The sequence below is a fragment of the Rhinatrema bivittatum genome, chromosome 9 (assembly GCF_901001135.1).
Source record: "Rhinatrema bivittatum chromosome 9, aRhiBiv1.1, whole genome shotgun sequence".
In the NCBI taxonomy this organism is placed as follows: domain Eukaryota; kingdom Metazoa; phylum Chordata; class Amphibia; order Gymnophiona; family Rhinatrematidae; genus Rhinatrema; species Rhinatrema bivittatum.
In genome coordinates, this window is record NC_042623.1 from 237,906,578 (window position 1) to 237,930,735 (window position 24,158).

A 24,158-nucleotide genomic window follows, 5' to 3' on the forward strand; every position below is an offset into this window, starting at 1 on the left:
TCTCATGAGGAACTTTGTCAAACGCCTTCTGAAAATCCAAGTACACTACATCTACCGGTTCACCTTTATCCACATGTTGTTGCAACCGTCGCTGACCGACGGCTTCACTCCGCCTGCCTTTCTTTTTCTGCAACTCCTCCTGCTCCCTGTGGATGTCTGGCTGCCACGGTGTCTGCCCGCCATCCGGCGTCTCCGGACCGGCTTGGGCGCTGCCTCCCGCCATGCACCTCAGGTACCTTAGGGCGTACTCACCGCACGGCCCTCATTTTTATTTCCTCTTTGGCGCGAACCTCAGGGGCATCCCCCTGTGATGACGTCATGCTGCCCAGACATTTAAGCCTGTTGTTTATTGCTAGCCTCTGAGTTAGCAAGGGAATTCCTACGGATGGGATTCGCTCTCTGTACCCAGCTACTCTGCCTCCAACTTCTATTTGGACTCTTTGCTGTAAATGAGGTACCCGCTCCTCGGGGGCCTCTCTGCTTCTTTCAGGTCGCTATCAGGAACCGGTACTCGCTGCTCGAGCGCCCATGTTCCCTGACTCGCTGCCTGTGTCCATCTCCTCTTCTACTTGGAAGAATTCACTACAGACACCATCTGTGAGTACTACTATCATCTACTCCTCAGAGCTGTTTCCCTGGAACCAGGTACTCGCTCCTCAAGGGCCTGCCTCCGTTACATTAGCCATCCTCCAGTCTTTTTATGCAAGGATTTAGAAGCACTTCCAATGTTTAGTAAGGTAATAGACTGCACTGCTGTTAGATGCTAGAATTACATCTCAGTTTTAAACTCACCTATGAAGTTTATAGCAAAGGTTTTCAAATTTCTACTTTAAGTTGAAAAGTCCATTTATTCCAGACAGAGATATTGTGTAAGTTCTACAGCAGGTTGTAAAATACAAATTCATTGTTATGGTACCTGACATGCTGAGTTTTTTAGATCTAGTCCATATCTGTTTAGAGCTTGGCCACCTGTACTTATTTATTTACAGGCCGATACAGAATGGTTCGCTCAGTCGAGCACAGCGTTTAGCCCCTGTTTGGCCGCGCGTTTTAGATGCACTATTATTACCCCTTATACTGTAAGGGGCGGATTTTAAAAGGAGCGCGAATAGCCTACTTTTGTTTGCGCTCCAGGCGCAAACAAAAGTACGCTGGATTTTAGTAGATACGCGCGGAGCTGCGCGTATCTGCTAAAAACCTGGATCGGCGCGCGCAAGGCTATGGATTTTGTATAGCCGGCGCGCGCCGAGCCGCGCAGCCTACCCCCGTTCCCTCCAAGGCCGCTCCGAAATCAGAGCGGCCTCGGAGGGAACTTTCCTTTGCCCTCCCCTCACCTTCCCCTCCCTTCCCCTACCTAACCCACCCGCCCGGCCCTGTCTAAACCCCCCCCCCTTACCTTTGTCGGGGGATTTACGTAAATCCCCGCGCGTCAGCGGGCCTCCTGCGCGCCGGGACGCGACCTGGGGGCGGGTCCGGAGGGCGCGGCCATGCCCCCGGGCTGCCCCGGGCCGTAGCCACGCCCCGTACCCGCCCCCAAAACGCTGCCGACATGCCCCCGAAACGCCGCGACGACCGGGCCTGCCCCCCGACACGCCCCCGACACGCCCCCTCGGAGAACCCCGGGACTTACGTGAGTCCCGGGGCTCTGCGCGCGCCGGTAGGCCTATGTAAAATAGGCTTCCCGGCGCGCAGGGCCCTGCTCGTGTAAATCCGCCCGGTTTTGGGCGGATTTACGCGAGCAGGGCTCTGAAAATCCGCCCCTAAGGGGTAATAGCGCGTGGAAAACGTGCGGCCAACCACCCCGAGACTAAAATTTTGCCTGCCGGTTGTGGGTTCTAAAATGGACGCTCAATTTTGCCAGCATCCGTTTTCGGAACCCATGGCTGTCAGCGGGTTCGAAAACTGACGCCGGTAAAATTAAGCTTCGGTTGTCAGACCCGCTGACACCCACCGCTTCCACTAATAAGGAGGTGCTAGGGATGCGCTAGTGTCCCTAGTGCTGCCTTATTAGCGCAGGTCCTAATTTAAATACTGAATCACGCGCCCAGGAGAGGTGCCTGGGCGCGCACTGGGAGAGCGGGCGCTCAACACGGAGCGCCAGCTCTCCCGCGGGTTTTTTTTAATCAGCCTGTTAGTGAATACAAATCCATTAAACAAGCAATGGCCATCTCATTAACTGAGTTCAAAGTTATTCATCTTTTAGTTAGAATAGTGGGCAATCCCATACGATAGGGATATGCATTTGTTGGAAACAGCATGGTATCATTTTGTTTTAAAATCATAAACAAAAACAAAAAAAGAATAATATTTTGTTTGTATTCATTCGTTTCATTTTAAAAACAGGGCACCCAACTGCAAAAAAAACCCAAAACACAAACTGCTCGGGTCTTCCCTCAATTCCCTCCAGCTTCTTCAGATCTTCTTACTGCCACTTATTCTTTCTTCACTGGGCAGGAACAATTTCTGATCACTCTTGTCCTGCTGGTATTACAATTATAAATGGCACCAGCTGACTGAGACTGGTGCCATTTATAATAGCAACACCAGCAGGGCAGGAGCGACCGGAGATCTCTCCTATACCATGAAGTAAGAGCACCTGGGGTACGAAGATCCAAAGAGGCTAGAGAGAGGGTTGATGGAGGGTCTGGGAGGGGTTTATGGTTTTTTGGGGGAGTTGTTTTGCAGAGAGAGTGACCTGACATTTTATTTTATAATTTCAGTTTTTGTTTTCTTTTGTTTCAAATAGATGAATTGAAATGAAACAAAAAATGAAAGAAAGAAATTTGAAAGAATAAAGCAAAAAAAAAAAAAAAACAAGAGATGAAAAATGTGTGGGTGCATCACCTTATTATGTGCAATGCCCCCCCCCCTCCCCCCAAGACATATCGGTCTGGATCTAAAGCTCCAGCAATGGAGGTTGGCTGCACAGTGACCTATTTAGCAGGATCCATTCTTCACGATAATTCAGAGCTAAGTTCATGCCGTGGGCTTTAACACAAGTTGTGACTCTCATTCTTTGAAAGTGTCTGCAGACAGAACCTGGTTGGGGATGCTGCCTCATAAGGGGGCGTTGCTCCAGTCCCACTGCTGCTTTATTTGAAAATGGTGCCAGCCAACCAGAGCCAACGCCATTTTGAATTTCTGCTACTACAACAAAATAGCACCAGCCTCTTGGTTGGCCGGCGCCATTTCATGGAATAGCAGAAATTCAGAATGGATTCGGCTGACCCAAAGCTGGCACTGTTTTCAAATACAGCAACAGAGGGGCAGGGGTGATTGGGAATCACTCCTGCCACATTTGGACCAATTTAAATCTATGGCTGAGGAAAACGGCAGGAGGGGGAGTCTGAAAGGCTTAGTTTATTTTACAGGTTGATTGGGTGGGGGAGACCCAGAGGCACCATTTCATTTTTGTTTCTTGATTTCTTTTTTTTTTTTTTCCATTATTTTGATGATTTCAAACAAAACAAAAAGAGGGAATGAAAAACAAAACAAAATGAAAACATCAGCTTGATGTCAACAATAGGTGCATGTGATAACCTTTGTCAGACAGGTGCGCAGTCTTGCTGCTGGGCGTGCTGAGGTTCAAAGTGTTATAACCACAGCTCCCTACACTGATCTGGTGAGCTTGGCTAGCAGGTTGTTTTGGGATTCAACCATTATTTCTGATCCCTTTAGGTGTTCCTGGAAAGTGTCTAAAAGCACTCCCAACTGTTTTGGGTGAGGATGATGTCTTATTCTCTTACCACCCATATAGATGTTAAATTTATTTATGGTACTGGTGTTGAGAACATGGAATATACTGGGTACAGTGGCTACTGAGAGGAAAGCAGGTTACTGATGGGGATGTGCAGGGAAAAATCCTGTTTTCTTTGTTTGGGGTAGAGAAGGGATTATTCTACTTGTTTAATATCAATGTCAGTTTGTTTCATTTGCTGAACCAAACTTTTTTTAAAAAAAGAAACAGTCCTCCTACTACCCCCCCTATCCTTTCCATGGGGGGTTGCTGATGTTGAAAAGGCAGTAGCATTCCCCAATCACTCCAGACCTGCCAGTTCCAGTTCAAAAATGGGGCTTGCTCAACTTTGTTGCACTGCCATACAATATATGGCTATACAACAAAATGATGCCAGCTTCAGGGCCCTTGGCGAGGGTTAGGGATACCCTCTCAGGAGCAGGGCAGGATCAAAAGGCATGAGCTGGATCTAACCAGCCCCCCTCCCCTTCAGGTTGAGCCCTTGGGTTCTGGGGGCCAGTAGGACTTGGGCAAAGCTGAGAGTAAGAAGGCGCTAAGACCACAAGACAAGGCTGAGAGCGAGAAGGCCCTTAGGCCACAAGACAAGGCTGAGAGCGAGAAGGCCCTTAGGCCACATGGCAAGGCTGAGAGCAAGAAGGCTCTTAGGCCACAAGGCAAGGCAGGAAGGCCCATAGGCCACAGAGAAGAGCAAGGAACAGAGGCCAGGACAAAGAGCCAAGAGTACCTCAATGAACCAGCGAGGAGATTCTGGCAAAGCAAGTCTAAATAGAGCTGGGGCTGGGCATGGTACAGGAGGAAAGAGGATCCTGGCAAGTTCTATAAGCCAAGCCTGCTGAGGACTCCTAGTGGAGAGAAGGCTGCACCACAAGTTGATTCAGGTTGGTCACTGAGGAACTGGTTCTGATGGTTGAGAGCAGAGTTCGTAAGAGTCCTCTGCTGGTGAAGAGGTGTCATAGCAGGAGGCAGCAGGGTAGGATGAGGCTGCGTAGCAGGTGAAATCTAAAAGCTTCCGAGGCTTGCACCTTTTTGTTTTATGGTTGTATGCTCTATGCCCATAAAACAAAATGTCACCAGCTTCGGGATCGGCTTCCACCATTTTCGAACCAACGTCATTGCTTTTCTCCTGCCCCTTTCTATATTGGAGATCCTTGTAGTAAGGGTTAGTGTGCTTGTGAGGAGTGGGGAAGCTTACGGAAGATGGCACTGGAGTTACTAGGCCTACTTTGCTTCTAAATGTGTTGTATTGTGATTTGAGTCAGGCAACCAGTTCATCAAAGTTACCCAGCATTTCACCTCTCTTTTCCCCCCTCCGAGGTCATTTGTACCAAACAGTGTCCTTTTTGACCCTTCAGTAACAAATAAAGATATTTCATTACTTTCTCCCTATAAAAATTATTCTGATAGTGGCAGTTGTTAAACCTACAGATCTCAATGCTTTAAATTCTTTTTTTTCTAATTTGTAAATCCAAATATCAGTGCTGTCCATCTCCGACTCACCTTCTTCTTTGCTTGCGGTATCTCATGGCATTGATTAACAATTAGCTTCTATTGTTCCTATGATCCTTGGAAGAATCCACACTCCTGTAGACCTGCACTGTACACCTCACTGTTTGGAGACCCCCTTTATCTGAGCACACCCACTCCGCTGAGCTATTAACAGGGGTTTTTCATCCTGTAATGCCACCCTACAGAGCCTGCCTGCAATGACTGTAGGGATAGCCAGAGTAGAAATGAAGCGTCAGCAGAGGAGGATGTGCGGGTTGTTTTTTTTTTCCCCTTCCCTGACAACTGCAGTGGCAGCATAAGGATCAGGAACTCAGAGTAACTAATTATCTGATAACAATAGGCTTTGGTGTAGCATTCTGATGCTGATTCCTGGAAAGCAAGGGAAGTGCTGAGTGTGTGCATTTGTGAATAATATCTTGTCTAACTCCGGCACAAGGATTTACATAACTTTAGTGCCTCGGATGGGTTTTACACTTTCCACGTTCCAAGAAAATCCAGCCTCCTAATATTGGCGGTCCCCTGTACATATTTGTTTGTGCAGCCGTATGAACAGAAGGTGAAAGGTGTATTTCATTTTACACTTGATTGCAAATAGTTGCTCACACAAGATGAAATTACTCGAATTATACCATGAGGGAGAGGAAATATAAAGCACAGTCATTTGTATTTGTTTAATTTGTTATGGAATATTCAGGATGGTGTGTCTGCAAGGTTGCTCTTTGGATGTCAGACTATTCCATACTCGGGCAAGATAGGAGAAATGTTATACCAGAACAGATCTACGGGCACATAGGAAGTTAAAACATGAAGGCAAGTAAGGACTGCAAGGCCTATCTATCCTGCTCAATTTACTTTCTGGTGCAATGCCATAGCCCCCCACTGAGCTTCACTTCTTCTCAGGTAAGGATCCTCTTTTCTTATCTGAGGCTTTTCTTGTATTTTCTTGCTGGTTTTGCTTTCACTGCCTCCACCAGAAAGTTGGTCCATGCATCTTCCACCACCAGTTTCTACTGGGTGAAGTTTTACTGGCTGTCTTCTCTTGAGAAGAATATAGCCTTGTGTACAATTTCAGGCAAAGAAAATTCACGCGTGTCTGCTCAGCTTCTTTTAGCATAGAGCAGGTTTCTGTATCTCCATGCAAGGCACAAAACTCCTCTCCAAAATAAAGTGGCAATATGTGATAGCTTAGGGGTGTGCAGCCCCCAAAAATAGTTTTTTTGGGTCATCTTTTGATTTTCTTTTGTTTTGTTTCATTTTTTGTGCGCTCTAATTTTGCGTTAGTGCGCACTAACACACGTTAGTGCGTACTGAAAACTAAACAAAAAAGCCTCTGCACATCCCTAGTAATAGGATATGAAACATGATGGGGTGCTTTAATGTAGAATTTTGATGCCCTAAAACAAGGAAGTCTTAATAAAGACAGATATATTTTGTTAATGCCCATGTTGAACCCACGATCTCTCCTGATGTATTGTTAATTACAGCAGTATAGCACTATTTCTCCTATATTCTATTTTCTGAAGCTTAACATTGGAAAAGCAACATTCTTCGAACTGAATACTGGCCATTCACTTTGCTAGAGGCATTGCTCTTAGGCAATACAAAAGGTTTTAAGATAGAAACTGGACTATTTAGTCTCCATTAATCATTTATGCTGTTCAAACACATCATTTAGTAACTGAAGAGGGGTTAATGGTAGCTAAGCTTGATTCTGTTGTCAAAAGTGGGTTTAACTTTCTATGAACTCACTGGACACAAAGAACGCAGCCTGCTTACTATTCCAAATGTCATCAGCTACAGTAGCCGCAAACTAATGCTTTACTAATGGTAATTAAATACCTCTGGAGCTATTTGTACCAATAACAAAGAGGTACTGTCAGATCTTGAATGAGGTCCATCTGCCCATTTTTAGAGGATGTTAACATTATGCAAGTACAGTAATAAAGCAGATGGCAACCAAAAATGTAAGTGTTGCTACTGCATTGTTGCTTTGGCTCATGATTCCTTGGTAGAAAGGAGTGCCATGTTATCCTGCCAAAAACACAATGTGTTAACAGAAAATCAACAAAGCAGCTGGGTTGAGATGATGCCTTTGTTAGGCTAAGAAATGCTTCAACATCTGAACTTTTAGGACTACGAAAGCAGTTTTTCTCAAGCCAGTCTTGGAATACCTCCCTCCTAGCCTGGTTTCAGGATGTCTGCTATGAATATGCATGAGAGAAATTCAAATGCACTATCTCTATTAAATTCAGATTTTTCTTATGCATATTCATTGCGAATACCTTGAAAACTTGACTGGCTAGGCAGTAGTCTGGGAGTGGCTTGAGAAACACTGTGTTGAGATCCCTTTCAGCACATACCAGAGTAGTGATCTTAATAGTCAGAAAACTTGCTGCTTCGAATATTCCTTAGCCTAATAGGGATGTGAATCGTTTTTATAACGAATTGAAATATCGTACGATATTTCTAAATTCATTATATATCGGGTAAAAAAAGAAACGATCACTTTCCCCCCCGAATTTTCATAAAAATCATTTTTCAGGTTATCTCCCATTCTTAAAAAACGTTTATTTTTGCTATTTTTTGTTACTTTTTGCTATTTTTTGTTAGTGCACGCTAACTCCCGTTAGCACGCACTAACCCGAAAACTGATTTTTTTACGAAAAAAAAAACCGGGGATCCGCAGGAAAATGAGATTTTCCTGCAGCCAGACGAACCCGAAAGCGGGAACGATCGGGCACCCAATTCACATCCCTATAGCCTAATAAAGATTTCATCTTGACCCATGTTGTTGGAATTATTTAATACATTTTGTTCTCTTGATAAGAATGGGAAAAATGGCATTTTCATAGGATGAGTTGCTTTCTCGCTGGTCATCCTTTTGATTAAAATAGTTCTTCTTCACTATCATCTGGCATATATCACAAATACATCCTCACTCTACGAAGCTTGCTGTTCCAGTGAGGAACAGGTGCACTATTTTTTGATGAGGGACTTTCCAAATGGATTGTTCTCCTAAATCACAGATTGTGAATGTTGGGTCCAATAACCAAGAAGAGGCTTATCCTTGCTTTAGTGCAAGCTATACCCTATTCTGTAACCTGTTCATGGTAAATTCATATAAAGACCCAGTTAGCTGTATGCGTTTGCCCCTCCCCCGCCCATTTTGTGTCTACATGAAAAATGCTTTGGCTGTAAATTCACAATGATGAATTTGCAAAAAGGGAGACATTTTCCTAGCTCATTCTTGACTGCAGGGTGTTGGCTCACTAGTTAACTTTGAGTGAAGAGGCATAAGTCCCATCAGATCCAAGCCACTTCATAAACTCCCCTCACTAGGCAATTTCTTGTTTGTCCCTCCCAAAATTACATGCAACCTGTACAGTAGATAATAAAATGGGGAAGTTGGATAGTCTCTGGGAAAAAAATGGGCCCCTTCTATTGCCAAATGCTTGTTATACTGCTGTGCACACTGCATTACTAAAACAATTAGCTGTGAAATGTCTTTCCCCACCAAAAGGAAAATATATTCAAAGTAGTACTGAGTACCCATTTCTCCCATTTACAAACGAATCCTATTTTTTTTAACCTGCCCACTAGGAAAATATCCTAGGACCCTGAAAAGTCACATTGCTAGCCATTCTTAAATACCAGTAGAGGTGGGAGTAGGGGAAGACTGTACCTGGTGATACTTAACTGTGCATGCTCTTTGTATATGCTTAGTGTGCTCAGAGCCAGGCATCAAGTATTTACTGTTTTGAAGAAATATAATAAACAGATTTAAACATTAATACTAGTAAAGGTGATGGCTTATGTTAGCCAGCATCTTTCTCATTTCTGATCTGAATGATCTTGGCTAGCCTTCAGTCACAGGTTTGCTTTCTTTACAGCTCTTCCTAATTATGACTCAAGCAAAGGATATTCCAGCAATGAATCCCACTCCCACTTACCGCTATGACATATACAGTTCCCATGCTTGAAATTTCTCTTTTGACACTGTAAAATGCACTCTGAAAATGTTCTGGAGGTAATTTTCAAAGTGTTAACCGCCTGTAAAAATTAGCATATATACACAAGGCTAGCATTAGCTTGTACTCACATAATCACTATTTTATGAAAGTTGAAAGCATGCACTTACTTTACATTTTGTGCACATATACGTGCGTAAAAAAGGGGTGGTTTAAGGAGCTTTCCGGAACAGGGTCATGAGTTATGCACGAAAGTTACCTCTTTAAAAGACACATGCATACATTTGGAAAACTGCATAATTACTACACCTGCTAATTATCTTGCATAATTGATATCAGACTTATTTATTGTGCCCTACTGACTGGGTGGGAGTTTGGGGTGAACTATGAGGCATTCAGGCTGAAGAACCAGGAGGGTCTTGATAACCTGGAGAAGGACTGGGCAAACTGGTGGAAGAATTGGTAAACTGGTAATATCAATTACTCATATATGTTTTAAAATATACTGACTTGCACGTGTAAATCAGGTTTTATGCAAGTAAGCACTGCTTTATTTTCATGCTTAAAAATATAAGTACATACAGGTGAATTTTAAAAGGAGTTAAGTACATAAATGTAACACACTATCATAGCAATTTCAAAAGCCAATTACACGCATCAAGTGCATGTCCACGTGAATATCCTATGGACAATTCAATGGCATATATTGTAGCAATTTTCAAAAGCCAACCTACACGAGTAAAGTGCTTTTACACGTGTAAAACTCAATTTTAAGCATGTAAATGCTTTTTAAAATCAGGTCCATTTATTTTTAAAATAGGTAGGAAAAGTATGCGTGTTCAATGCATGGAATTACTTGCTTTCAATGCATTGCATGTAATCATGTATAAGGATATATATGTGTGTATGTTTCGGGGTAGAGAAATTTGTATTTGATAATAAATGCGTTTGTGGTACATGCAAGTTATAAAATAGTACTATCATAGATCTACGTGCAGCCATATATGCATGTATATGCTGCCTTGCGAGTTGGAAAGTTATCCTCTGCATGCTCATTTTGTAATTGCTTCAGATTTCCCTAGTATTTACATACTTGATTGTTGTTTTAGAGTTATTTCTGCAAGAAAAGCTTTGAATATTTCAAGCATCCTAGGTTTCGATGCAAGAGGAAAAACAAAATAAGCAAATAATTGTTTTTAAAATTAAGGCTCAGTAAAAGTCAACCAAATTAATTTTAGCGAGCTGATCTGTTAACTATTTTTTTTTTTTTTTTAAATTTAACTGACCAAGCAGGGGAAAATACTCCATGGAATAATGTCCTGAAATCTTGCCTTTAGCTGTTGCCTCCTCATTAACTCCCTGGCGTTATGCCAACAGTTTGTCATAAATTATTGCTTAACTGCAGCATCTGGTCCTCCTTGTTATAACTACAGTCCCAAGTTTCCTGCGGCAGCTCAGGGATAAATTCTGTGGCAAGACAGAAAATTCGGCATCAAGGTTTCTGACATTTTGTGGCAATTGTGCCTTACATTTGCATATGAATCTGAATTATTTTGCATGTAAATAATATGAATTTATTTTTCGTAAAAGAAAAATGAAATAGTTTTCCGACCTTGCTTTGTATCTGAGTAATTAATTTTGTTCTTTTGGGAGTTTTATGGGTGGGGAATTTCAGGTATCGATGTAGCTGAAGAGAGGAAGAGGAGATCTCAGGAATGGTGAGAGGAGAGGGAGGGAGGATCGGAGATGGAGGAGAAGATGAGGAGGGAGGACTATGAGAATGGGGCAACAAAGAAAAGTCAGGACCGGGTAGGGAAAGACAGAAGGAGAGGGAATGAAAAAGAGGGAGGAGAAGGGATAGGTTGGGGATTGAAGAGAATGAGGGAAGATATCAACAATGGGAGGAGGAGCAGGAGAGAAAGAGATGGGGAAGGAGGAGGAGGAAAGGGCGGTTCTGGTCTTTGTGAGCCTGTGGGGTGTTGGGGATCCGGAGAGAGGAGAGGAAGGTGTTCTTGGCTTCAGCTCTGATCCACCTCACTTCGCTCATCTCTCTCCCTCTTCCTGCCCTTGGTCCTTGCTCTCGCCCTCTTTCCGCCCTGGTTATCTTTCTCTCTCTCTTCATTTTCCCACCCTCGGTCTCCCTTCCTGTTCTCATCTCAGATACCCGTACTTACACACACACACACACACGCCCATCCACTCTCCCCAGCTGATTTTTCACATCCATCTTGTTCCCTAGCCCTTTTACACACTTCCATGTCTTCAGTCCCTCTTTCATTTATCCCCTACCCCCTCTATTCACACAAATGCTGACCCCTCCCTCTATCACAACCTCCATACCCAGCACCTCTTTCACACAACCCTCCATTCTCCCCCCCCCCCCAGATTTGAATCCACAGGAAGTGGAGGGTAGCAGCATCACCTCAGGTCACGCCTTCCTTCTCTTCTTTCTGGCTCCTAACTGCAGTTTTAAACCACGCGAGTTGCCATACTGCTTCAGGGGATGCAGAGGAGGAGAACATGTCCCGAGGCGGGGCTACACTTCTCCTCTTCCTGTCACTGGATTAGCATGAGAGGAGGAGAGCAGGCCAGGGGAAGGAGTTAGAAACAGCCTCCTACTCCTCCACAAGCCCCCTAGCCCACATAACCTGCCTCTGTTCCCAGTCTCCTGCAATAAATACCATGGGAAGGGCTGAATGCTGTGGCCCTCCCGTAGCCTCCAATACTAGGGGCTCTGGTTATACCCCACTTTTTTTTTTTAAAGAGTATCTTACACAAGAAATATAGGAAAGTAGGACAAGGAAATCAAAAAAAGAAATTAGATATTTACCTCATCTTTTATTTTCATAACTTTGACTGGCCATGCTAGCTTTTTACCAGCAGATTCATGGATCTTTGGGTTTCTTGTGGGGGCAGCTGCAGAGGGGGATGTTGGGGACATCACCTCCTGGAATGGGGCAGGATGGCATGGCAGGAACTAACAGGTCGGTACAGAAAAATGCGCGGGAGAGCCGGTGAGCGCCCGCTCTCCCGACGCACGCACAGGCCACTCTTCTGGGCACGCGATTCAGAAAGCCCAGGTATGTAAATTTGGGCCCGCAGTAAAAGGAGGCGCTAGGGACACTAGCGCCTCCCTTTTGACAGAAGCGGCGGCTGTCAGCAGGTTTGACAGCCGACGCTCAATTTTACCGGCGTCGGTTTTCGAACCCACTGCTAGCCACGGGTTTGGAAAACAGACGCCGGCTAAATTGAGCATCCATCTTCCAACCCGCGGGCTGCGGGCAGATTTTTAATTTTCTTTTTTAATTTTTGATTTTTTTTAAAATTTTGGGGCCTCTGACTTAATATCGCTATGATATTAAGTGGAGGGTGTACAGAAAAGGTCTCCTAGGGCGCGCGAACGCCTCACGTCTTGCAGCAGTGTTGGCACGAACCTCGGGGGTGTCCCTCTCGAGTGACATCACTGCTTCCGCATTCAAAAGGTTGCCCATTTCCTGACTCTCGCCGAGTTAGCATCAGATTGGATTCGTTCTGGTCTGAAGCTGCTCTGCCACTTCTACCCTGCTAGAAGCCACCTTCACCCTCCGGGGTTCTTCTAACCTGGGTACCCGCTCCTCGGGGGCCCTTTGCTTATTTCCAGGTGCCTATCCTATATACAGGTACTCGCTCCTTGAGGGTCTGTGTGTCTATCCTGGTGCCTGCTACCAATTCTTCAACCTGCTGGAACCTATCAGCTACAGAGAGTGAGTACAACTTCTCCCAGTCTGCCCATCTACAGCTCCTCGCTGCCATCCGCATCGGGCTCTACACCACCATTATGGAACAGGTCTCCGCTGCCGAGGATTACAGACTGTTAATACCTATCCTCTCTCTACTGCTCATTGGGAACTCTATCTACTCAGCTACAAGGGAGTGTATGATAACATCTGCCAGTCTGTCTCTCCTACAGTGCCTTACTGGACATCTGCATCGGGGCCTTACACTACCATTGTGGGACGGGTCTCCTACGCCAAGGATCACAGACTGTTGCTACCAATCTACTCTCTACTGCCACCTCTGGTGGATCTCATTAGCTGAATATTAAAAGATATATTCTTTGTGTTTGTGCATCTGAGTCTAGCCCAGTGCTTCAGTTCCCTACGGGGCTCCTCCCCGTAGGAGATATCATCACTGTTGCCCCTGAGAATCCACCAAACACCTCGATATCATAACACAAAGTCAGCCAGTTCTTTTTACCAGCAAACTTTATTCTAATTTTCAAAATGAAATTCCGGGTGTACCTTACCTTTGAAAATTATTCCAGAAGAGCCACCCTAGTCATGTTCACCCCTGATCATTTGTGTGCAGGCAGTTTTTATGGAAAAAACAAAATGCCATGCATACTTCTGAAAATTCAAAAGCACGCAACAAAAGGCCCTACCCCCCCTCCCCACCCCCATCTCCCTGACCCTGTCCTCCTGGAATGCCTCTCCCTGCACTCACAGAGCCCCAGGGCTTAATTTGTAGAAAAAGGAAGAGGAATTGTGAAGTGGGGGAGGGATGGCAGAGATCAGGGTCAAAACTAGGTGTGACCAGTGTGAGGAGATGGGATCAGGACCGAGGGTGAACCGTCTCTCTCCCCCAAATATGGTCTTCATATTTTTCCTCTTCCTCCTCCTTATCCCAGTGATCCTCCATCATCCCCAGACCCCACCAGCGCTCATTCTCCAGCCATCCTTTGTCCACCAGAACTCATTTACATCATGGGTTGTGCTCCATTTCCTTAGGTTCTGGAAAAAAAGGTCCACTGTAGGTCATTCCAGCAGAGAGTAAGCCCTGGATAACGGGCACAAAAAGGAGTACTAGCATAGTAACCAGGGTTGATGCCTTATGGGCCGATACAGTACAGTGCGCTCCGACGGAGTGCACTGTTAACCCTTGATTGGACGCGTGTTTTCGATGCGCTAGCGTTACCCCTTATTCAGTAAGGGGCCGAAAACGAGCATCCAACCTGCCGAACCTAATAGCGCCCTCAACATGCAAATGCATGTTGATGCCCTATTAGGTATTCCTGTGAGATTCAGAAAGGAAAATGTGCAGCCAAGCCACACATTTTACTTTCAGAAATTAGCGCCTACCCAAAGGTAGGCGCTAATTTCTTCGGGCACCAGGAAAGTGCACAGAAAAGCAGTAAAAACTGCTTTTCTGTGCACCCTTCGACTAAATATCATGGCGATATTAAGTCGGAGGTCCCGAAAGTTACCAAAAGTAAAAAAAAAAATTGAAGTTGGCCCGCGGCTCGCGGGTCAAAAACCAGACGCTCAATTTTGGCAGCGTCCGGTTTCCGAACCCATGGCTGTCAGCGGGCTTGAGAACCGACGTAGGCAAAATTGAGCGTCGGCTGTCAAACCCGCTGACAGCCGCCGCTCTGGTCCAAAAGGAGGCGCTAGAGACCTGTTTTTACCGCCGGGCCTAATTTGCATACTGAATCGAGTGCACAGGAGAGTGGCCTGTGCGCGCGCCGGGAGAGCGGGGTTTCGCCCGCTCTCCCGCGGACTTTACTGTATTGGCCCGTTAATAATTGGCATTACTGTCAACAGATTTCAGACTTGTGTTATTTCAACCCATTTTTGTGTCGTATTTGTGCTGCAGGAGGGGAGGGGGGTGGAACAGTAGAGGGAAAGGGCTGAATTGGTGAGCAGAGTAGTTGCTCTGTGCTCAGTTGCTCCAGGCTCAACCCCGTTTGAGAACTTCAGCGGGTAACATGGTGGCTGTGCCGAGGAAATGGCCCTTGATAAAACCGATATGTGTGTTAAATTGCATGATGTGTGCACACTATGCACGAGCAGGGTGAGACACCCCAGAAGGTGGAGGCTGGGTGGGGTTGGGACTTCCTGGTTACCCTTTTTGACTTTTAAAAAGCATATACATGTGAATCCTCTCGGCAAAACTGCATGCACCAAATAACCAGTGTAACTGTGTATGTGTCTGTAGTTTGGCCGGAATAATTTTTTTCAAGCAGACTTATGTGTGTAAGACCACTTGGAAGATTGGTGAAACTTATGTGCATGTTTGCTGGAGAACTTAGGTGCAATGTTACCAAAAAACTTCCTATTAACCGGGTACCAGAGGCAATGGGAGATACAGCAAGCTCGCAGGAAGCATCAGCATTTGAAGGCTGGTCTCCTGGCCATTAGCCCATTATTCTAATCACCAGGCTGCTTCCTCTTCCAGTTCTGTGTGTGAATAATCATTTTCTGTTCATAAAATTTAAAAATAGCCAACAGGTTAAACATAGCAGCAGCAGCTTTGTTTTGAATGGCAACAAGTTTAGTGTAAATAATATAATCAAAGGCATGCAAAACCTGGCTTGGTTTTACTTATTTATTTATTTTTGAATGTTCTTCTTGTTCTTTTCTCACCTCGTTCCCCTTTTACACTGCAGATTGTTTGCCGGTTTATTCTGTCACAGTTCCACTCCCAGTTATGGGGAGTGGAAATCCAAATGAACTGTATTCGATGGGGGGGGGGGGAAGGCTGATGTGCATGGAGCAGGAGAGGGACCTTGGGGTGATAGTGTCTAATGATATGAAGTCTGCGAAACAATGCGACAAGGCGATAGCAAAAGCCAGAAGAATGCTGGGATGCATAGAGAGAGGAATATCGAGTAAGAAAAGGGAAGTGATTATTCCCTTGTACAGGTCCTTGGTGAGGCCTCACCTGGAGTACTGTCTTCAGTTCTGGAGACCGTATCTACAAAGAGACAAAGACAAGATGGAAGCGGTACAGAGAAGGGCGACCAGGAAGGTGGAGGATCTTCATCGGATGACATACAAGGAGAGATTGAAGAATCTAAATATGTACACCCTGGAGGAAAGGAGGAGCAGGGGTGATATGATTCAGACTTTCAGATACTTAAAAAACTTTAATGATCCAAAGACAACGACAAACTTTTTCCGTCGGAAAAAAATTAGCAGAACCAGAGGTCACGAGCTGAGGCTCCAGGGAGGAAAACTAAGAACCAATGTCAGGAAGTATTTCTTCACGGAAAGGGTGGTGGATGCCTGGAATGCCCTTCCGGAGGAAGTGGTGAAGTCTAAAACTGTGAAGGACTTCAAAGGGGCGTGGGATAAACACTGTGGATCCATCAAGTCTAGTGGGCGTAAATAAAGAGGAGGCAGCAAAACACTGCACGGAGCGGCAGTAGCCACAGAGGCATCCACAGAGCGGGATGCCAGTGGCCAGTGGTTGGTGTTCCGCCTTCACGGAGGGCTGCCATCTCCAAAAAACAAAACAAAACAAGAAACAAACAAACAAAGCAGGGGTGGGTAAGAGTATGGGGCAGGGGTGTGGCCTGCTTGTTGCGGCGGTTGCTACCCCTAATTGAGCTGGATGTTCACTGGGATGCGGATACGGCGCTGCTCTCTGCATGGTGGAGGGGTGGAAGGAAGTTGGGGCCGGAAGGTGCTGGAAGCCAGTAGTGATGGGTGGGAGGGAGAAAAAGGGTGGGAAAAAAAATAAATAAATGGATGAACTGCGTGGCTTGCTGGGCAGACTGGATGGGCCGTTTGGTCTTCTTCTTCTGCCGTCATTTCTATGTTTCTATGTTTCTATGTTCGCATGGCTCCTGCTTGAAAGCTCCCTTCCCAGCCAGAGCGGAATCATAGGTGCTGGAATGAGCCTTGGTGGGACACGCAGGCGTTCTTAATTAAACAGTACTACAAGGTGGAGGAAGTAAGACCGTAAATGTCTAGGGTAGCTGCATCACAGAAGAAGGGAAACATCTAACAGACGTACGAAAGGAAGACCTGAGAGTTGTAGCCCCACCCCGGTGTGCCTATCCTGGGTGGGCGGGGCCCTAAAAGAATTTGCTTCTCTTCGCGGCTGGAACCTCTCACTGGCTGGCTCTCTCACAATCTCTCCTACTTCCAGGGCTGGATCCTTTACAGGTGGGGGGGGGGGGGGGGAAGATTTACTTCCAGGGCCCAGTGTGACAGGGGTGTCCTTTCTATACGTTTCCTGTTCCTTTGAGTGCGAAAGAAATACTCTGGAGTCATTGGGTTAGTGTCCAAAATCAAAGTCTTTACTGTTTAAACGATGGTGATGAATGGCACAATAACTCAAACTGGAGCACCACAGAATTCTCTTGTTTTACTTCCAGTTCAGGAATCACATAACAGGGCCAGGGAAACATCCACTCTCCAAGACTTGGTTAAGTCGAGCTTCCAGGTGGACAGCGTTTCTTTAGAATGGTCAAAAAAAACAAAAACCTTCCAATAGAGTAACTCTTCTCTCTCTCTCCCCAGGGTGGTGAAAACACCAGATAGGTCGCACATCAGGAATCACCGCTTGCCAATCCGAAGTCAGGAACCAAGGAATCGAGACGAGACAGGAACCAGGAACCAAGGATCTGAAGCACAAGAAGACTCACCGAAGCAAGCAGACCTGACCAACCACGGAAGTTGCCAAATCGAAGAATGAGCAGGGGAAGTCTCCTTATATACGTCACCTGGTCAGGAATATTGGAAACAACTGCAGGCAATTAAAGGGATGAGGTCCCTTTAAATTCAGAAAGGAGGCGCGGCCTCGTGCCTAAGATGGTGGCAGCCATCTTGGATTCCCGGCACGCGGGGGAAGCCGCCCGTCGCCATGAAGAGGGAGCAGGGATGGCTCCCAAGCCCGGCATCCCTCGCAGTGACCCGCACCGGCAAACGGGAACGACAGGCCCCAGCCTCCCGTGACTTACCCGACGCTGCCGCGGCGGCCCGCCACTTCGGGACAGGTAGGGGGCTGCGGCCGTCCGTGGCCGCAGAACACAACAACTGCAAGCTGTAATACTATCTTTGTGAGGTTGAACTGCGAAAAATTGCAGAGCTGCTTTTGTTTGTTTTCTTATCACTAATAAAGAAGTTTATGCAAGATTTCTGCCAGAGTCTAGCCTGAATCCATCCTCTGGTTATTCTAAGACTGCTCACGGTGCCACATACGGTGTCACGTTAGGGATTTCTGCATTAAAGCCGTACACATGCATAGAAACCATGCCAAAAGAAGAAAAAAAGGGGAATTATTCTTCCTTCCATTAATTTCTCCTTTATTGGGCCTCACTGCAGCAGCAGCTGAAAGTTTAATTTACAACTGGCTAAGAAGGATAGCTTTGCCTGGAGTCAGGGACTTATATTCATAGTGAGTCAGGGCCGAACAGACAGATTTTGCTCTATTTTTTTAATCTGTAAGGAGAAAGGGAGTTGTGATTGAGTGTTCCATGACAGAGCAGAGCTTTTCAGCAAACTGTCAAAACTGCTATCCGGAAAAGAGCATGTTATTCGATGGAGACCTACTGGCAGCAGTTACGAAGGAGTACCCTGCAGCCCAGGAAAACCCCCACAAAGCCTCTAGATGATGCTGGCTGGAAATGGCAGCAGCCAGAGGTAAAGCCAAGCCTCCAGGTAGCCAGTCAGGTCCTTCTGGAACAGTTCCTGGATGGGCTGGACGGACTGACCTATGCAGACTTGGATGTGTCGACACCCAGGGCTCACCCTGGAGATGACGCTGGAAGTAGCAGATGCCTTCTATCAGGTTCAGCTGAGACCAGAAGCAGTGCAGAGGCTGGAGAGACAATCCACACAGGATCCCAGCAACAGCCTCCGGAGCAGGACAGCTTTGCCTCCGTACTTAGAGCACAGCCGTCAGACTCCTCTGCCTTGTTTCAACTGTGGGAAATGAGGTCACTTGGCCAGGGACTGTCGCTACTAAAGAGACGAACTTATAGAGTCCAGCCTGGTGCCCAACTGGCACCCAAGATTAAAGTACCTAATAGTAAAGGCAAACCTTCCGAGGGAGGGTGATTGCTGGATTGGGAGGTGCCTACCCAAACGAGTAACGGGATTATGGATGTTTCCCTTCCTGCTCACTTGGTGCCAGGCAGCATAAAGAGGAAAGATGTCCATTTTATAAGGAAGAGAACGAAGAGCCCTTTGTAGGAAGCATGTTGAGGGAGCGCTATTGAGCGGTCCCGATTCCGGGGAGATGCGTACCCTTGGATCACAATGCAACTGCAGAGAAGAGCTCTGTGGAAGTGCCGAGGCAGGCAAGATGTGTCCAAGCATGGGTGGAACAGGCTGACCACTGGAGCCCTAACCTCTGCCGAAACCTGCACGCACCGGTAGAGACCCAGCTACGCAATGCTGGTCTCTGGGGTAGCCCTAAGGCCACTCGATAGCCCTTTCGGACTTGCCATTAGGGAGTGGCAGATGTGACAGGATGGACAGATGTCGAGGACAGGTGATGGTACTGGAACTTGGAGCAAGATGGGACTTCGGGCTTGGACTAGGCTTGAAGACTTGAACAAGACGAGGACACTTGGAACTTGGACTTGAAACTCAGATGAGACGAGGATGCTTGGTACTTGGAACTCAGATGAGTCGAGGACATGAGGATGCTTGGAACTCAGACAAGACGAGGACACGAGGATGCTTGGAACTTGGAATTCAGATGAGACGAGGACATGAGGATGCTTGGAACTTAGAAGTCAGATGGGACGAGGACATGTGGAGCTTGGAACTCAGATGAATGATACAAGGAGCAAGGTGAGGATTCTGGATACTTCAACGAGGACAAGGACTCTGGATACTCAGATGAAGACAAAGAAGGATCTAGGTCAAGGGCAGAAGCAGGCATCCGGGGAGTGCTCGAGGAAGGATCCAACCAGAAGAGGGCTCCAGCCACCGGAAAAGGGCACTGGATAGATACGGATTTACTCCCAGGGAAGGTCAGCTGGAGTCGAGGTCCAGAGCGAGGCAAACCTGAACCCGGAGTTAGGAACTGACAGTATGTCAGGATCAGAGCTGGACAAAGGACATCAGGACCAAGACTCGGAACATCAAGATCAGGACTTGGAAACATCAGGACTGGAACGTAGGACATTGGATACAAAAGGACATTGGTACCTAGGGACACCAGGACATCAAGGTGTCTGGACATCTGGGACCTCTAGAGAGGAGGACCTCAGGGATGTCTGGAACACGACGGACAAAGATATCAGAAGACAGGGACATCGGAACATCTGGAGGACAAGGACATCTGGACATCTGGAGACAAGGTAACAGGATCCGAGAGACCAAAACATGGAACGAAGATAAAGACGAATGTTCAGGAACCACAGATGAAGACAAGGAATACCAACAGAGTGACTTGAAGAAGTGAGGAAGGATCACGGAGTTTTCCTGGAATGAAGAGCTGGAACTGAGGATCCAGCCTGGAACTGAGGATCCAGCCTCTTCCGCAGCCTCCTTGTGAAGGAGGCTGCGGAAGAGGATGATGGCAGCGGCCTGCTGGCCGTGGAAGGGAGAAGCTTCAGCCGTGTCCTAGCCGCGAAGAATAGCAGAAGGCGGCAGGATCGGCAGCGGCCTCCAGGCTGTGAAGAGGAGCGTCAGTGGCAGCTGGCCCACCGCATGGAGTAGAAGGGAGCAGCGCCCAGGGCACAAGAAAGGTGGCGGTATCAACGGTGGCCTCCAGGCCGAGAAGAGGGCAGCGTTGGCGGCCTCCAAGCCGCTGAGGAGGAACACCGGTCAGCGGCAGCAGCAGTGATGGCAGCAGCCTCCTGGCTGCGAGGAGAGGCAGGTCTCAGGGCCGTGGAGGAACGGTGTCGGCAGTGGTGGCCTTCAGGCCCCACTGAGGTAAGAGGCCTGACTACCACTCTGCCAGCCTGTCTTTCCCCTATCAATACCACAGGGACTTGACTACCTCCGCTCTGCCAGCCTGTCTTGCCCCTTTCAACACCACACCTGACTACCTCCAGTCTGCCAGTCTGTCTTGCTCCTATCAACACCACAGGGACTAGACTACCTCCACTCTGCCAGCCTGTCTTGTTCCCATCAGCACCACAGAGACCTGACTACCTCTACTATGCCAGCCTGTCTTGCTCCTATCAACATTCTGCCATTCTATCTTGCTGCCATACACCAGATGACTCTACTCCTTGTGGTGTTCTTGCCACTATCATGGTTCCTCAGTGTGTTGGCGCTAGTCTTTCTGCTGCTTTGTCCCTTTATCGGCACCTTGTGGTTTTTTCTGACACCCTTTCTGCTTGCTATGTTCCCCCTTCATTGTGATGTAGGATGTTGATGCCACTTTGCCTCTCGTGCTGCCTTCGAGGGTTCATGCATCTCTTATCGGTGTTCTCTTTTGATGCTGTGGTGTGTTTTTGACACTCTCGCTGCTGCTTTGTGCCTCTATTAAAGCACTCTTCTTGCCACTCCTGGTACCCCTTTTCCCCTTTACGGTGCCTTAGGCTATTCATGCCACTTTGGTGCCACTTTGCCACAGTCTAAGTACCTTAGAGCTCTTTTCCCGTTCTGATGATTGCTCCCCAGAAGTTTCATCTGAATTGATAAGAAAACCCCAATTCTGCAGCCAAAAATAGGCTGCAAATACTTCCCCCATTGACTTTAATGGCAAACGAAATCAAATGAAACTAATAAACGAATAGTCTTTTTGCTATGAAACTAATGAAACAAATTGGGTTCCCAACAAAATGAAAAAACAAACCGAAACAAATTTTTTTTCTTCTGCACATCCCTAGTGCCAAACATTTTGTGGGTACTGCCAAAATCAAATCGGAACAAATCTCTCAGGCATGTTCCTATTGTGGAGCAGAAGAGCACTTTAGGAAGAACTGTTCTCCATGGGAGAATGAAGAGTGAGAGGAAGAATGGGCAAATACTTTTGCAAAACTGGTAGATGGGCCACTTGGGGAATTTTTACACTTTAATTTCTGTTGATCTGACTGAGGTGCCCACCTAGGTTCTAGTGAATTAGGATCTGGAAAGACACTCATACGTAAAGGCATAACCCAGAGAGGTCGCATTAATTACAAAAGGAAGGTGACACTTGCCTGTGTACATGGTGACCAGCACCAGTAGCCACTGATTTGCGGGGCAAACCATTAAAGACGTGGGAATACTTTCTGAGCTCCCATATCCAGTGGCTTTAGAGCATGATTTTCCCCAGTTTGAAAACCTGTGTGGTCAGCTTATAGACAACTGAGCCAGGCTAGATGGCTTGTCATCAAGAACCCAATGGCACTGTTGCCAAAGGGAAATGGGGTATTCCAGATACCAGTAAACAAAGTAAAGGAACTTACTGGGACAAATGAAGAACAGCATCAGTAGCATGGGTTCTTCTTAGTGTTTGGGTAATTGCCAGGTTCTTGTAGCCTGGTTTTGGCCTCTGTTGGAAACAGGATGCTGGGCTTGATGGACCCTTGGTCTGACCCAGCATGGCAATTTCTTAACCCTTAAGCAGTTTCCCAAATGGGATGGAGAGGGGGAAACCTTAGACAGGTTAAATAGCCACAGCATAGGGCTGGGAAAGAAGAGAGGAATGGGAGTTTTCTTAGAAGTGTTTCCCTAGTAAGGGCAAGTGCTCAACTTAGGAAGTTTGAGCTGAGGTGGATGATATGTGAAGGAGTATACAGAAGAAAACCCCCAAACTCCTTAAAGGACTGGATCCAGACATCTGGTCCAGTCCACCTTAAGTCTAAGACAGCAGGAATCCTGCTGTGGGCGGAGCTCCCTGGAAACGTGTATAACTAGCCAGGCCCAGAAGGGAACAGGAGGCCCTGGGGAGAGAAAGAAGCCTAGAGAAAGAAAATGCTACTGAACTGTAAGTTATAATACTACCTTCGTATTATTGAACTGTGAAGAATAAATTAAACTTCAGGAAGGACAATAACAAAGCCCAGTAGTCATTGTGTTGAGAGAGAGACTTGATGGAAGAAAAATGTCTTGGTTGTAATCTTAAATGATTTGATGCATTGAGCAAGCCACAGTTCCTGCAGAAATGTGCTCCACAAGATGGGGCAGCGACAGAGAAGACCTGCTCTCTAATGTCCATTGGTCTCACCTGGTGAATCGAGCAAATGTTAAGCAGGCCCCTCTGTGAAGAGCGAAGGGGCCTGCCAGGGTTTTAGACCTGCAAAAGTGCATTTGACCAGGGTACTGCATTAAGAGCCAGCAATCTATGAACCAGGAGAGCAGTTTTATATTTTATCCTCTACTGGATGGGCAGCTAGTGGAGGTCGGCCAGCACTGGTGTTATATGGTCCCTTATTGAGTGACCAGAAACCAGATGTACAGCTGTGTTCTGTGAAAGTTGAAGTGCTATTGTTGTTATTAAAGGAATTCCTAAGTAAAGTGAATTACAATAATCCAGAGAAGGTAATAGCATAGCTTGGACAACCGACTGAAAGTCAGCAGGTTGTAATACAGATTTAATGCCACGCAAAGACGAAGTTTATAAAAGCCAGATTTAATTACTGTTTTAACATGAGAACCATAGATAAATTAGTTAATAGTTACCTTTAAGCTTTTTGCATGGGTAGCAATTTTGAGCTCTTTATCCTCAGTCTTAATAGTTGGAGAGATTGTCAGATTTTCTCTATTCCAAATGACGATAATTTCAATTTTTGTATGATTTAATGTGAGTTTATTATGGTAAAGCCACAGATGTATAGAAGAAATGCATAAGGCAATCATAGTGATGGTTTCTGACCATGACTTACTTGCACTATGTGTGAAAGTTTATTCAAATGGTCTAAGAACATAAGATGTACCATGCTGGGTCAGACCAAGGTCCATTGAGCCTAACATCCTGTTTCCGACAGTGGCCAGTATGGGTCACAAGTATCTGGCAGATCCCAAAAAGTAGATCTCTCTCTTGTTACTCACTCCCATGGACAGGAATAGCTTGCATTCATCTACTTGGCTAATAATGTGTTATGGACTTTTCCTGCAGGAACTTGTCCAAACCCCAGTTAAACCCCGCTGTGCTATTCACTTTAATCAGGTCCTCTGGCAACAGATTCCACAGCTTGACAGTGCGCTGAGTGAAAATAACTTTCTACGATTTGTTTTAGATCTGCTGGTTGTTAAATTTTAGTATTATTTGAA